Source organism: Prunus dulcis, chromosome 4, assembly GCF_902201215.1.
Source record: "Prunus dulcis chromosome 4, ALMONDv2, whole genome shotgun sequence".
In the NCBI taxonomy this organism is placed as follows: domain Eukaryota; kingdom Viridiplantae; phylum Streptophyta; class Magnoliopsida; order Rosales; family Rosaceae; genus Prunus; species Prunus dulcis.
Genome location: NC_047653.1, coordinates 15553236 through 15567423, shown reverse-complemented (window position 1 = coordinate 15567423; position 14188 = coordinate 15553236). Strand labels below are relative to the sequence as shown.

The 14188-nt window shown below is 35.9% G+C and overlaps 1 long non-coding RNA gene across 2 annotated transcripts; it reads right to left on the bottom strand.

Moving 5' to 3' along the window:
• Positions 1–460: 460 nt before the first annotated feature.
• Positions 461–2907, bottom strand: LOC117626256. Of its 2 annotated transcripts, XR_004585529.1 has the most exons (5): positions 2522–2907; positions 2172–2303; positions 1343–1427; positions 941–1133; positions 461–648 (listed from the first exon to the last, which is right to left on the bottom strand). It is a non-coding gene; the product is annotated as an uncharacterized LOC117626256 (long non-coding RNA). The 2 variants fall into 2 exon arrangements; XR_004585528.1 differs by having other exon boundaries at positions 1343–2303.
• Positions 2908–14188: the final 11281 nt, after the last annotated feature.

Sequence of the window (14188 nt, the reverse complement as noted above, 5' to 3'; positions counted from 1 at the left end):
AAATAATTAAAGAACACAAGTGGAGGTGGGCAAAAGTTCATAACATTATTGAATGAGGATAAAGGAATCCAATGAAGTAAAAGTAAAAGTAAAAAATGGAAGAAAATTATGGCAATGGCTTCAATGAAGGGTTCAAATTATTCTGGGCATACGTATGGTGTTGTACTTGTTTTTATTTTTAGGTGAAATTCTATTATGTTTTGGAATTTTAATTTTTTTAGGTTAAAATGTTTAGAAAATTAAATCATGGGTATTGAAACAAAAATAATGTCAAGAAAAATTAAGAAGAAAAAAAAAGTTAATCATTCTTAAACAATTTAATAAAGTTGCGGACTCAATATGAGAGACGTTCGGCGACTTTGGTTAAGATATTAGTCGGGAGATAAGACCATGAATGGCTTGCCATGATGATGCGTTGTGGCTTGTAGCAAAGGAATTATAAATCACTTATCAATATAAATGAAATACAAACAGCATGCTTATAAATTGGAAACCAGTCTAATTTGCATATTATCATGCATTTGAGTGGTTCTCTCAAGATTTGAAAGTGAGTTTTCACAGTATAACTCACTCTGGTAAGAACTTTGCAAGAACAGACAATCTTTTAGCACCAAGTCTCCCAACTTGATTGATTATGCAGTCGTCTTCCTGACATCCAGAAAATGTAACGAATAAAAAAAAGGGAAAAGACAATGATCACATATCAGTTTACCATATAGTAAAAGGATTATTTCCCCATTGTTACAAAAGAAGTAACTTTCTGATTTGAATGAGAATGGACAATATAACAGTTAAATTTTGCATTGAAGAAACAAATGGGAATCAATGTAAATAATTTCTTGGAGTTATTTCAGGCAATGATAAATCAAGATCACATAAGCATTAAAGAACCAATAACATTTTTATTAACCCATGTGAAAACAAAGAGATATGCACCAACCTAGCTGTGGTTTTCAAACAGAACAGCCTATAAAGCTTCAGCCCATGGCCTTAACATTCTGTCCACTGAACCATATCCTCCTCATGATGCAAAGATTCAGGACTCTAGACTATCTCTCCAAGTCATTTGTTGTTAGAGAAAAATATCTTCAACATATTACCAAATAAGTGTGCAGCCAGCGTGTCTATTGTACCTTAAAAAGAAAGACATGAAATTAGAAAGAAGAGAAAAATACCAACAATAACAAATAGAAGCCAAAGTTGGTCAAAGTAGTGCACCAAATTTAACCTTATGTCTCTAACTCTACTCAATACTAAATTTATCAGACAAAAAGGACTAATAAATATATTTTAGGAATATAAATTAAGATATAAAATGTGCTCATCAACAACCATAAAATACCATTAATTAAGCTCCTCCTCCTTCACTTGGTGTAGTCTCCATTTGCTTCAATGGGCAGCTCATCTTCAAGCCTTTTTCCATTCCTCTACACCAAATATTTCCAAGATAGTAAGACAAATTGTACCTAATGTCAATTGTAGTAAAAACTAATGGTACCAACAGAATTTGAGTTTATAATTTTACAGTTTTTTAAACGAAACTAAATTTAATAGAAGGATGTTATGTCGCATTCTTATATGAAAATACATATGTACATGACCCCAAAATGTATTCTTCTCACCTGACAAAACAATTATTGTTACCAAAGATTGGCAGTGAAGGATTATAACACATGGCTTGTAGCTGTAGTTTGTATAGTTTAGGCATTCTGGAATATCGCAAAAGATTGTCATGTAGAGCACTTGTGCCCCTGTTATATGAATTTATGAATTACCTCAACATACCCTTGGAAAGCAAAAAGAAGGAAAGGTTACCTCAACATCCATGTGTACTACAATGAATATTTTTAAAAGATACATCCACAAGCTCAAGGAAGTACCAAAAATGAAGAGAATCTAAGAGTCATGAATTAGTAAATTCGAGGAAAGCAGAAGATGACATTTAATCATAATGGTGCAGTTAATACCTTGGAAAAAAACACAAGGAATTCAAGCATTAGGAAAATGTAGCAAATTTATGATGACAACTGAAGGTTAGTGCAAATGTAGATAAGGGCAAAGTTCATAACTTGAATTGCAAAATGATTCAAAGACTCCCTAATTATAAAGAAATTTGGGCTAGTGCGAATGCGATGTCAAATGGAACCCTAGAAATGATTCAAACATGTCACCTTTGAAGAGTCCAAGTTCACAATGAAAAGAAGGAGAGGCCAAGAGTGGCTTCGACAGAATCACAAACACATATTCAAAAGTGGCTTCGACACCAAATTTACCTGAGTTCCAAACAACTAGAGATTTCGCACCTGTTAAAATCCACAAGATACTGGTTCATTAATCTCGAAACTGAAACTCATGATCTAGGGATTCGTAAATTAATCTGGAAATTTAAGGTCATGATGTAGGAAATCGTTAAAATACACAAGATAGTTCTGCTTTCAAATTTTCAAACATTCCAAAAGTTATCAAATTATAATATGCATATCAAATTACAAAAAGAAGTGGAGAAAAGAAACAACTATACCTTTCGCCTTTGAGCAGAGGAGGCAGCGGTCTGAGTTTGATTTATGGGTCAAATTTGAGGGTTGTTCGTCTGGGTTTCAGTGGGGTCACTCGATGGTGCAAGAGGCAATTAACGGGACTGAGAGGGTGAGAGAGAAGGCCGAGGGAAGACTGCGCTGTGAGAATATACTAAAGAATAAGATGGAGAAGCGGCGTGTCAATTGCCGAAGACCAATGGATATCGTCATAAAGGTTATCGAAAAAATTGAAACTTGTGAAGCCACGACAAACGATCCGAGACAACGGAGGATCTGAGTGAGATAGAGAGAGGAGGGAGGGAGGAGGAGGTGGTTCAAGATTTGAGAGAGAGAGAGCTCTGCTTGGCTGAAAAAAGAAAAAGAAAAAGAAAAAAATAGAAATCTAAAATCTGAGGGGTAAAAGAAAGAAGGGTGGTTGTAGACGCTGATGTATACGTATAAATTTTTAGTTGGTACTTAGTACGATGACACGGTGGAGGGCTTTTAGGCATGGTTTTTAAGTTATCCGTGCCTTAATGTTCCGTTTAGGTGAAGGAATTGTAAATTATATAGAATTTTAAAATGATGGAAAATAGAATTTTAAAATGACGGAATTTAAATTTCCATCATTTCAATTTCTGGCAATTTAAGATTTCAGTGTTTGGATTTATGTATGTCGAATTTTGTAAATGACAGAAATTGAAAATTTCAATGTTTAGATAGCTTATGTAAATTATAAATGATAGAAATTAAATATTTCGAAAGAACAAAAAAACTGATAACCGACATAGAAGGTATTCCTAGAAGTATAAAATAACATATCGTTTGATGAACTAAATAACTCAACTTAAACAAACAAAGCATATTAGCAAACCAAATCAATCCCCACGCGCAATGAACATCAGAACATCAGCAACTCACATGCTTTAAGTTATTCATTTTCACTAAGACCTAGTACTGCTTGTACTTTAGCATACACCTCTGCTGGATCAAGGTTCTTAGTATCAGCACGGATAAACTCTTCAAATAATAAAGCCATTCTAGCAATCAAATCAGTAATAACATCTTTGACAGCACCTCTTTTCTTCGTAGGAAGAATATCAGAAGAATTTGATGCACGATTTCTTCTCTTTTGACCATTTGTTGAGGTTGGTGAAATATTATCAATAACATGAATATATTCTAAATCTTGTGTATCACCATCCAAATTAACATGATCAACTTCATTAGTAGGAGTCATAACCTTAGTAGCATCTGCACCTGTTTCAGAGCCCTCTCCAGTGGCTCTATCTTCGCCACACAAATCTACTATATCATCCTAATTTTCTATAACTTTAAATCGGAAACCTCTAGCATCATCATGAGACTACCAAACAAATAATCAAAGTCAAATAAGAATCTTATAAGTACTCTTTAATAACATAAAGAAAAAAAACTTTTAATATATTTACCTTCACATATTCTTCCCAAACGTGATCTTCATCTACACTTATCATCTTTTTTGTTGAATCCCAACTGAATCCACTTTGACTTAATATATCACTCACTACTCCATAGAACTTTTTCCATGACTTAACACGATTTCTAATATTATCAGCACTCATCTGGAGATTAAATTGTGCAGCTAATATATTTGCAGCAGTATTGTAACAACTGCCTTCCATCCACCATCTCCTTTGTGACCTAAGCTATGCTCCTCACGAAGTATACAGCTAATTTACGTTCCATAGCTATATTCCACCAAAAATAGTTTTTGTCTTCTCCTTCAGGTTCAACTCCTTGTTTGTCTTTCCTTTTCCTTGACTTTCCTTTGTAAGCCTCTTTCCTCCAAATCCATTCATGACTTTAGCCCCTGCATGTTCACTTTTGCACGTTAGAAAGGAAATTAGGTAAAGAATCCCAACTTTGGACATCAGTAAGCATGACAACATGTGATAGAATAGGCAAGTACTCATAGAAACAAATTACTTAAGAAGTAATGATCATTCTAATTAACTTTTTCTACCACAAACAAAAAACATGAAATACACGAAACAAGAGAAACAAAGGTCCAAGTGTGAACAATAAATCAAGAATTAATGATGCCTCGTTGCACTTGATAATTATGGAACATCTCTACTGCCAATGTGTCTCGAAAGTTCGCCCATTGATAAGTAACTTGAACACTTGCAATCCTATCATGAACATTATTTCCCTCCAATGTCGAATGATTTGATATGTCATGATCCACAGAAGCTAAATTCCAAATCTTGAACTTCTAAAACAAGATCATTAGCTTGCTCAGTTCGAATGAAGTTATGCAATACAAAGCATGCATTTATGATTCTAACTTGCATTTTGATGTTGAAAAATGAAGGTGTACGTAATATACTCCATCGTTTCTTCAATAGTCCAAATCCTCTTTCAACTACATTCCTTGCAATTGAATGACGTAGATTAAATCATTCTTTGTAATTTTCAGGGTGATTGTTCCCACTCCATTCACTCAAGTGATATCTAGTTCCTCTATACGGTGCTAAAAATCCCGGTCCATGTATAACTCGCATCCACAAGATAGTACTTATCTACAATAAGAAATTTTAAAAAGCAAATTAGATATAAAGAGTTTGTATTGAAAAAAAAAAAAAAAAAAAAAAGAGGAAAGGAGATATCAATCCAATTTAAAACTAGTATTAAAAATTACCTCTTGCAACATGAAATCGGTTGTTCCTACATAAAGCATCTCGCAATATACGAGCATCAGATGCGGAGCCCTCCCATCCAGGTAATACATAAATAAATCTTAAATTTGGAGCAAAAACCCCTAAAACATTAGTGGAGAGATCGCCCTTCCTATTTCGATATCTTGGTCTTTCTTCTGCTGATACTGTTACCGGAATGTGAGTTCTATCAAGTGCCCCAAGACAATTCTAAATATGAAATATAAAAAAGTATAAGTACGAAACTTAAGATAACTAGTTGAAAAATAAAATAAAAATATTTTTTTTTCTAGTTACATAAGTATCTCAAACCACTGCCATTTGCTTCTTTTGGAACTCCCAACAATACTTGGCTGGAATTTTATGTATTCTTTACTAATTCTCATCATGGCATATGAGACTCTGTTAAATTGCCAACTAATTGTTCGATTGAACGGTAATAGTCAAAACCAATGACTCTGTATTTCAAGTTGTGAGCAATTATTTTCAAAAATATTGCTACAAATTCTTCAATTGAAATATTTCTTGTTCGAACCAAACCACCATTTTCTTCTAAAATTCTGCATAACTTTTTTAATGCACTTTTGTTAATTCAAAATTGATCAATACAATCAATTCTTTTCCATTGTACATACGGTTCAAATAAGATCGGCTTTCTTCATCCCAATCATGTTAACACGAAAATTATCATAATACCATTGTACTACCGTAACCATAAAAGAGATCATTGTACAAACAATAATTTTCCTTCTCTTCACTATAGCACGCTTCTGTCTTAACCTCGTTAACATGTTATCAACATTAACATAGCCATACGTGTTTATATGTGTGAATTAAACAACTACAGAGCAAGGAAACGATATAGAAAGTAGAGAAGACAAAAATTGATAAACCTAGCAAACAACTACAGAGCAAGGAAAGGAAGGGCTCTATTCCTGACAAGTAGTTTTGCTATTCTTTTTCAGCCTTAAGTTAGAAGGCAACACAATAACGGTTATAAACACAAGGTATTGCTGGTTTATGTTTCTGGTTATAAACACAAGGTATTAGCTTTAAGCATCTTAGCTGGCAAATGAATTAATATAATCAATCAGCTTGAATCCAATATATTCCTGTGGAGACACTTCTCTGGTACCTATGGAATTAGAACTAGAAGCAATCAAGACCCTGATAATTCTTTTTCACTTGGCAAAAGACCAATGACCAGAGAAACTGAAAGGACTTCGATTAAAAAGTTGCAGACAAAAGTATAGGAATAAACGATGACAAAAGTATAGTACCAAAAACAACCAACCATGAAAACTAGCCCCAAAGAAAAATTAGAACTAGAAGCAGTCAATTCTCTCCTTTCCTTAGGTATCATGCTTTCGAGAGAGTAAGTTTTCTTGGATTATTTACCATATAATAAAAGGATTATTTACCCATTGTTACAAAAGAAGTAACTTTCTGATTTGAATGAGCATGACAATATAACAGTTAAATTTTGCATTGAAGAAACAAATGGGAATCAATGTAGATAATCTCTTGAAGTTATTTTAGTCAATGATAAATCAAGATCACATAAGCATTCAAGAACCAATAACATTTTGATTAATCCATGTAAAAACACACAGATATGCACCAACCTAGCTGCGGTTTTCAAACAGAACAGCCTATAAAGCTTCAGCACTTTCTGTCCACTGAACATATCCTCCTCACGATGCAAAGATTCAGGACTCTAGACTATCTCTCCAAGTCATTTGTTGTTAGAGAAAAATACCTGCAACATATTACCAAATAAGTGTGCAGCCAGCGTGTCTATTGTACCTTAAAAAGAAAGACATGAAATTAGAAAGAAAAGCAAAATACCAACAATAACAAATAGAAGCCAAAGTTGGTCAAAGTAGTGCACCAAATTTAACCTTATGTCTCTAACTCTACTCAATACTAAATTTATCAGACAAAAAGGACTAATAAATATATTTTAGGAATATAAATTAAGATATAAAATGTGCTCATCAACAACCAGAAGATGATATTTAATCATAATGCTGCAGTTAATATCTCAAAATTAGCTTAAACAGTAAATGACTATTTTGTTGCTACTCGTACTCCTGCCTATCTCTCCTATTCATTGGTTTTGGTCAACATATTTGCATTTTCAGGCTCAAAGAAGCATCTTCGTACCAAAATATTTGTCAATCTGTCCCTAATAGTATTTTGAATACCACATTTTTATACCACATTTTTATACCATCTTATATGGCAGCTGAGGTGGACAGCCACATCAATTAAAATTATTTAATATTTTCTTTTCTTTTATGTATTTAAAAGTTTGATTATATTCAGTTGTGACTTTTAAAAAGTGTTTAAAGCTTTGGTGGTATCTAAAAAGTTAATGACTTTTAAAAAGCTTATTCATGGAATGACTTTTGCATACTTTCAAGGCTAATTGTTAAGAGCAAAAAGCTTGCCAATTTACTAGTGACTTTTATCAACTCTATGAAAGTATTTAAGAATATCTCAAAATATAGATAATAAAGTTGCTTTAGAAAATCCCTTTCAATTTGGCCTTTCTATTTAAAATCAACAAAGCTAAGCGAATCTCTCTTATTAATAAAGTTTTTTTTAATTTCTAGTGCGATCGGAGCACGCTTTTGTTGTTAATAGAATCAAGCATACCTTCAAATTCCAGATTTTCATCTCCAAGAAGGAATTTTGATAAGTAAAAAAGAATGAGGCATATTAATATAATATACATGTGTAAAAGCACAAATTTAAAATTTAAATAAAGAGAGAAAGGGATGAGTAAACACAAAATACAGTAACAAACACAAAATAATAGACCACATTTCATAACCTTGAGAGTGAATAAGACTGCTTTAACCGAGAAACGACTGCTGAGAGATATTAAGGCTGCCATTGACCAAATTTATAACAAATTTGACATTTCATTCAATTAGCAAGTAGAAGATAATGTTGTGTGAAAAACACTCCAACACTTTGTTGTTGATGGACTACGCAACTATCACACACAAGCCACGCGAAGATAAAGCACACACATGAACCAAAAGTTAAACACACACACAAAGAACACAAGAATTTATAGAGATTCGGCATTGTGCCTACGTCATCTTCGGTGATTCCCAAAAAATTCACTAGTAAGAAAGAATCCCTTTGGTTACAATGAAGAATCCCCTTTGCTCTCTCTCTCAAGCCGTAGCTCTCTTTTCTCTCACCCTTGACTCAAACCCAATTTGATGCCTTAGTTTTCTCACGTTATGAAAACCTAGCACTAAAGTGCCTATTTATATTTCATAGGACATATGTAAAGTGACTATTTATAGTTCATAGGACTTATGTACAACCTAATAGGAATAGAAGACTTCCAAATAGGCTAGAAAAAAATCTCCAAAACCTGTGTAAAATATGAAAATACGGTGAGTAGGAAAATACGTGGCGATCGGTCGTTTTTACCGTGTGACCGGTCACTTCTTTGCAAAGACTTGAATTCGCTCTAATACTTGCAACTGTTACTTCCTTGATTTATGCAATTGGTCGTTTCTAGAACCAACCACTAGTCACCTCTTGCTTCTCCTCCCTGATCCAAACCATTTTAAGCGAGCCAAACTTCAAAAATCTCAACCTTGGCGAGCTTCAACTCCTTGTGAAAATCATTGACCCCTAAAACCTCTTCAAACCTTTTGGAAATCGTTCTAGTCATTCTCAAGAGTTCCACCTCAATATTTAGCATGCAGCAAGATTGAGCAAGCACAAACAATGTTTGAACTTCTCAGTTGTGACTGGCTTGGTCAAGCAATCCGAAGCATTCTCATATGTATGAACCTTCTTTATTGCAATATCCACATGATTCACCCAATCCCTTATCTCGTGGTACCGTACATCAATATGCTTAGACCTTCCATGAAACACTTGATTCTTAACTAAGCATATAGCACTTTAACTGTCACTTTGAATCATTACTAAGTCTTAAGCTATCCTGAACTCATGTGCTAATCTTCGCAGCCATATTGCTTGTGAGATCCCACATCGACCAACGGAGAGGGGGTGATGTGCTATATATGGCACACCTCGCATCCATCTAACACGAGGCCTTTTGGGAGCTCACTGGCTTCGGAGTACTGGGATCTCCGAAGTTAAGCGAGTGGGAGGCTGGAGCAATCCCAGGATGGGTGACCACCCTGGGAAGTTGCTTCGTGAGCTCCCAAGAACAAAACCTTGCGGGTCGCTGGGGTAAGCCCGGCCCAGAGAGGACAATATCGTGTTACGGCAGAGCCGGTCCGGGGTGTGACAGAATGGTATCAGAGCCACTCTGCCGTGGGGTGCGAGTGTGCCGACGAGGACGTCGGATCCCTTAAGGGGGGAGGATTGTGAGATCCCACATCGACCAACGGAGAGGGGGTGATGTGCTATATATGGCACACCTCGCATCCATCTAACACGAGGCCTTTTGGGAGCTCACTGGCTTCAGAGTACTGGGAACTCCGAAGTTAAGCGAGTGGGAGGCTGGAGCAATCCCAGGATGGGTGACCACCCTGGGAAGTTGCTTCGTGAGCTCCCAAGAACAAAACCGTGCGGGCTGGTGAGAATGTAGCCAGGCCCAAAGCGGACAATATCGTATTACGGCGGAGCCGGTCCGGGGTGTGACATTGCTTCCTTAGAAGCCTTCGTTAACGCGATGTAGTCTACTTCGATAGTAGACAAGGCACAAACCGATTGTAGTACCGCTCTCCAACTAACCAGTCCTTCACCACAAGTGAAAGCATACCCCATAGTGATCTCCTATTATCTAAGTCCCCTGCATAATCTGAATTCACATAACTCGACACACATGCCTTTCCTTGTCGTCTTTCAAACAAGATCCCAAACTTCTTAGTGCCCTTCAAATACCGGATAATCCACTTCACCGAATTCCAATGTTGTTTACGCAGATTCGCCATGTATTTTGAACCCATACTAACCAGTTGAGCTAAGTTAGGGCGCGTGCAAACCATTGATTACATGAAACACTCTACCGCATTTGCATACGAAACTTTACTCTTCTCATCCTTCTCCTTGTCACTGGAAGGACATTCTTGAGCACTTAATCTAAAATGCTCCGTCAAAGGAGTACTCATGGGCTTGCAATCTAGTATGTTGAATTTCTCAAGTGCCTTAAATATGTACTTGCCTTGTGACAACCACGACTTGCCCTTATCTCGATCTCTCATTATCTCCATTCCTAGGATATTTTGTGCGGCACCAAGATCCTTCATGTCAAACGCCTTCCTAAGCAAAGTCTTCAATTCTTGGACCTTTGACATGTCTTGACAGGCGATTAGTATATCATCCACATAGAGTATCAACATGATGACCTTCCCATCCTTGAACACATGACATGATGTAGGACGAAATATGGGTCAATTATAGTGTGAAAAATTAATTAAAATAAAGCGGCTCAAAATTGGAAGGAAATTGTGCAAGAGAGGAAAATTCCAATTAAATGTCAATTGTGGTGCTAGGAAAAGAAGGAATGCGTCGTTGGGATTTTCTAATTGATTGAGGAAGTTTGAAGCAATTATGATTCTGTTAAGATTTGTATTTAATTTAATGTTTAATTTTATATTTTGAAGAATAAGTAATATGTTAGGATAATATTTTCCTAATATGATTTTATTATTTCTTGTTTGCTAAGTTTAGGAATATTCTAGAATGTAGGGTTTCTTTGTTTTCTATTTAAGCCAACTCATGGCATTGTATTTGTTAGTTTATTCATCTTATTTTTAATCAATATATTTGAGGTTTACTTAATTCCTTTGGTGGATTCCAGTTTGTTGGTGGATTTCGAAATTGTTATTTGTAGGGTTATCATTTGATCTCCCTATCCCTTATATCTCGCTGTGTCAGTTGTTATCATAGCAGGTTTTATCTAACTCGAGGTGCCTCCAATAGCTTGTTCAGACGAATAAGATAGGACCTGTGGAGACGGGGAACCAATCACTCTTAGAGAATTTGATGTTGTAGTTGTTCCATACTTCATGGGGAGTGACTGCATTGAAATCTTTCTGCAATGTGTTGCAGACGTGGAGGAAATATTTGATTCAATAGCGATCCCAAAAGAGAAGATGTTGAAAATTGTTGCGTCATGTTTAGAAGACCGTGTCGCTTCTTGGTGGGATCAGATGTGAAAATCTAGGAAGCAACAAAGTAAGAATCTTATCAGTTCCTGACGTTGGATGAAGAGATTTTTGTGAAAAAATTCTTTCCTTTTGAATATGATATATATTTGTTAAGGAATGATTACAAGATTGCTCAACCCAATATCATGGTGACTTAAGAAAAGATAGAGGAAGATCTCAAAAAGGAAGAAACTGTGATGGATGCTGAATTAATTGAAGATCTAATAATCCACAAGACGGAGGAAGAGATTCCTATTGTCGTTGAAACCGATATTTCAAAAGATAAAGAACAACAATTGGATTTCCTTTGAAATTCAAGATATGGATAAATTTGAATTTGGAGAGGAAAATAATTTATACAAGGAGTTTGATTCTCAACTGGCATATACTAATCTTGTTTATGGAATTAATTATATGATTATTCCATCCAAATATGAGCAAGTTCAGACACCACAAATTGAAGAGGTTATTTACACATCAAGTTCTATGTTACTCAAGTTCATTTTAAAGACACCTCGAGGTCGAGTTCTTTACAAGTGAAGGGGTCTCATGTAAGACGAAATATGAGTCAATTATGGTATGAAAAATTAATTAAAATAAAGTGGTTCAAAGTTGGAAGGAAATCGTGCAAGAGAGGAGAATTCCAATTAAATGTCAATTATGGCGCTAGGAAAAGAAGGAAGGCGTATCGTTGGGATTTTCTAATTGATCGAGGAATTTTGAAGCAATTATGATTCTATCGAGATTTGTATTTAATTTAATATTTAATTTTATATTTTGAAGAATAAGTTATCTATTAGGATATTATTTTCCTAATATGATTTTAGCTATGATTTTTATTATTTTCGTGTTAGCTCAGTTTAGGAATATTCTAGAATGGAGGGTTTCCTATGGTTTTAGGGTTTCTTTGTTTTCTATTTAAGCCAACTCAGGGTGTTGTATTTGTCAGTTTATTCATCTTATTTTCAATTAATATATTTGAGGTTTACTCATTTTCTCGGGTGGATTCCAGTTTGTTGGTGGATTTTGATATTGTTACTTGCAGGGTTATCGTTCTATCTCCCTATCCCTCATATCTTGCTGCATCATGAGAGTACACACAACAATCCGATTCACATCTTCTATACCAAATCCGTAGCATATAGGTGTCAAAGCGCTTGTGCCATTGTCTTAGAGATTCCTTGAACCTATATAAAGACTTATTCAACCTACAAACCGTATTTCCCTTACTCGCTTCAATGAACCCTTGAGGTTGGCTCATGTAGATGTCTTCCTTTAAGTGTCCATGGAGGAATGCCGTCTTCACATCCACTTGCTCCACCTACATGTCCCATTGTGCCACTATGGAGAGTAACAACTGTATAGAAGCATGCTTCACAACTAGAGAGAAGATCTCATCATAATCGACTCTGTCCTTTTGTAAGTATTCATTGACCACTAAACGAGCTTCATACCTAGTTGGCTCTTTCTCATCTATCCCTATCCCTTCTTTTTTCTTAAATACCCACTTGCAGCCAATCACTTTTTGATCTTCGGGTTTACGAACCAACTCCCAAAAGGAGTTCCAGTGTAGAGAGTCCATCTCATCCATCGTAGCACCCATCCAACTTTCCCACTCCGAACTCTCAACTGCTTTTTGGAATGTGGTTGGATCCATTCACTCATGTTTAAAGCATAGTGAATTGCTTCTGTCTCCCCTCTAAACCATTAAGGAGGTTTCATGGTTTCACGGGGTTCCATGTGGGACAATTCTTCTTCCAATTATATTTTGACCCACATTCAAAACAACCGTCTTTCGCCGTTGATTTTTATGTTTCCCTATTGCTCTTCTTGCCTTCGCGCTTACTTGATCGACCTCTCTCTCTGGACTCTGCTATAAGACCTTCACCTATAAGCGTCATGCATAAGTGCTTATAAGACAGAGCCATGGATGTCAACAACATCACGGCCTTGTCTTCTGACTTATAAATGTCATCCAAACTCTACAAGTCCAAATACACCTATTAAAGACACTAACATGCTCCATCATGTTTGCGCCTTCCTCCATCTTTAGAGAGTGAAGCTTCTCATTCAAGAAGAGCTTATTGGACAAATATATTGTCTCAAACATCTCCTCAAGTTTCTCCCATGTATGCTTCATGGCGTCTTTTATCGCATTACACAACACTTCGCCACTAAGATGTTGTTTGATGAATCCTCTAGCAAGCTCTTCACACTCAGCATCCGTCATGATTTTTGGCTTCTTTTCCTTACACTCTAAGACTATGCTGAGACTTGCTGCTGAAGGATGTGTGTCATCCTTCTTTGCCAAAGCATGAAGTTCTCCTTGCTGGTGAACAGCTTCAACTCGACCTTCATACTCGCCACTTGTGGTGTCGTCTTCTTGGAGCTTTCTCCTCCCTCCTTGTCGTCTGTCATCGTCAACACACCGTTGCTCTTAAAGTTATAAGAGCACTTGTCGTTGATGGACTACGCAACTACCACACACAAGTCAAGCAAAAATAAAGCACACACACGAACCAAAAATTAAACACGCACACATAGAACACAATAACTTATAGAGGTTCGACTTTGTGCCCACGTCCTCTTTGGTGATCCTTGAGAAATTCACTAGTAAGAAACAACACCTTTGGTTACAATGAAAAACTCATCTTGCTGTCTATCAAACCCTAACTATCTTTTCTCTCACCCTTGGCTCAAATCCAATTTGATGTCTTAGTTTTCTCACGTTAATAAAACCTAGCACTAAAGTGTCTATTTATAGTTTATAGGACTTAAGTACAAACCTAACAGGAATAGAAGACTTAACATAGCC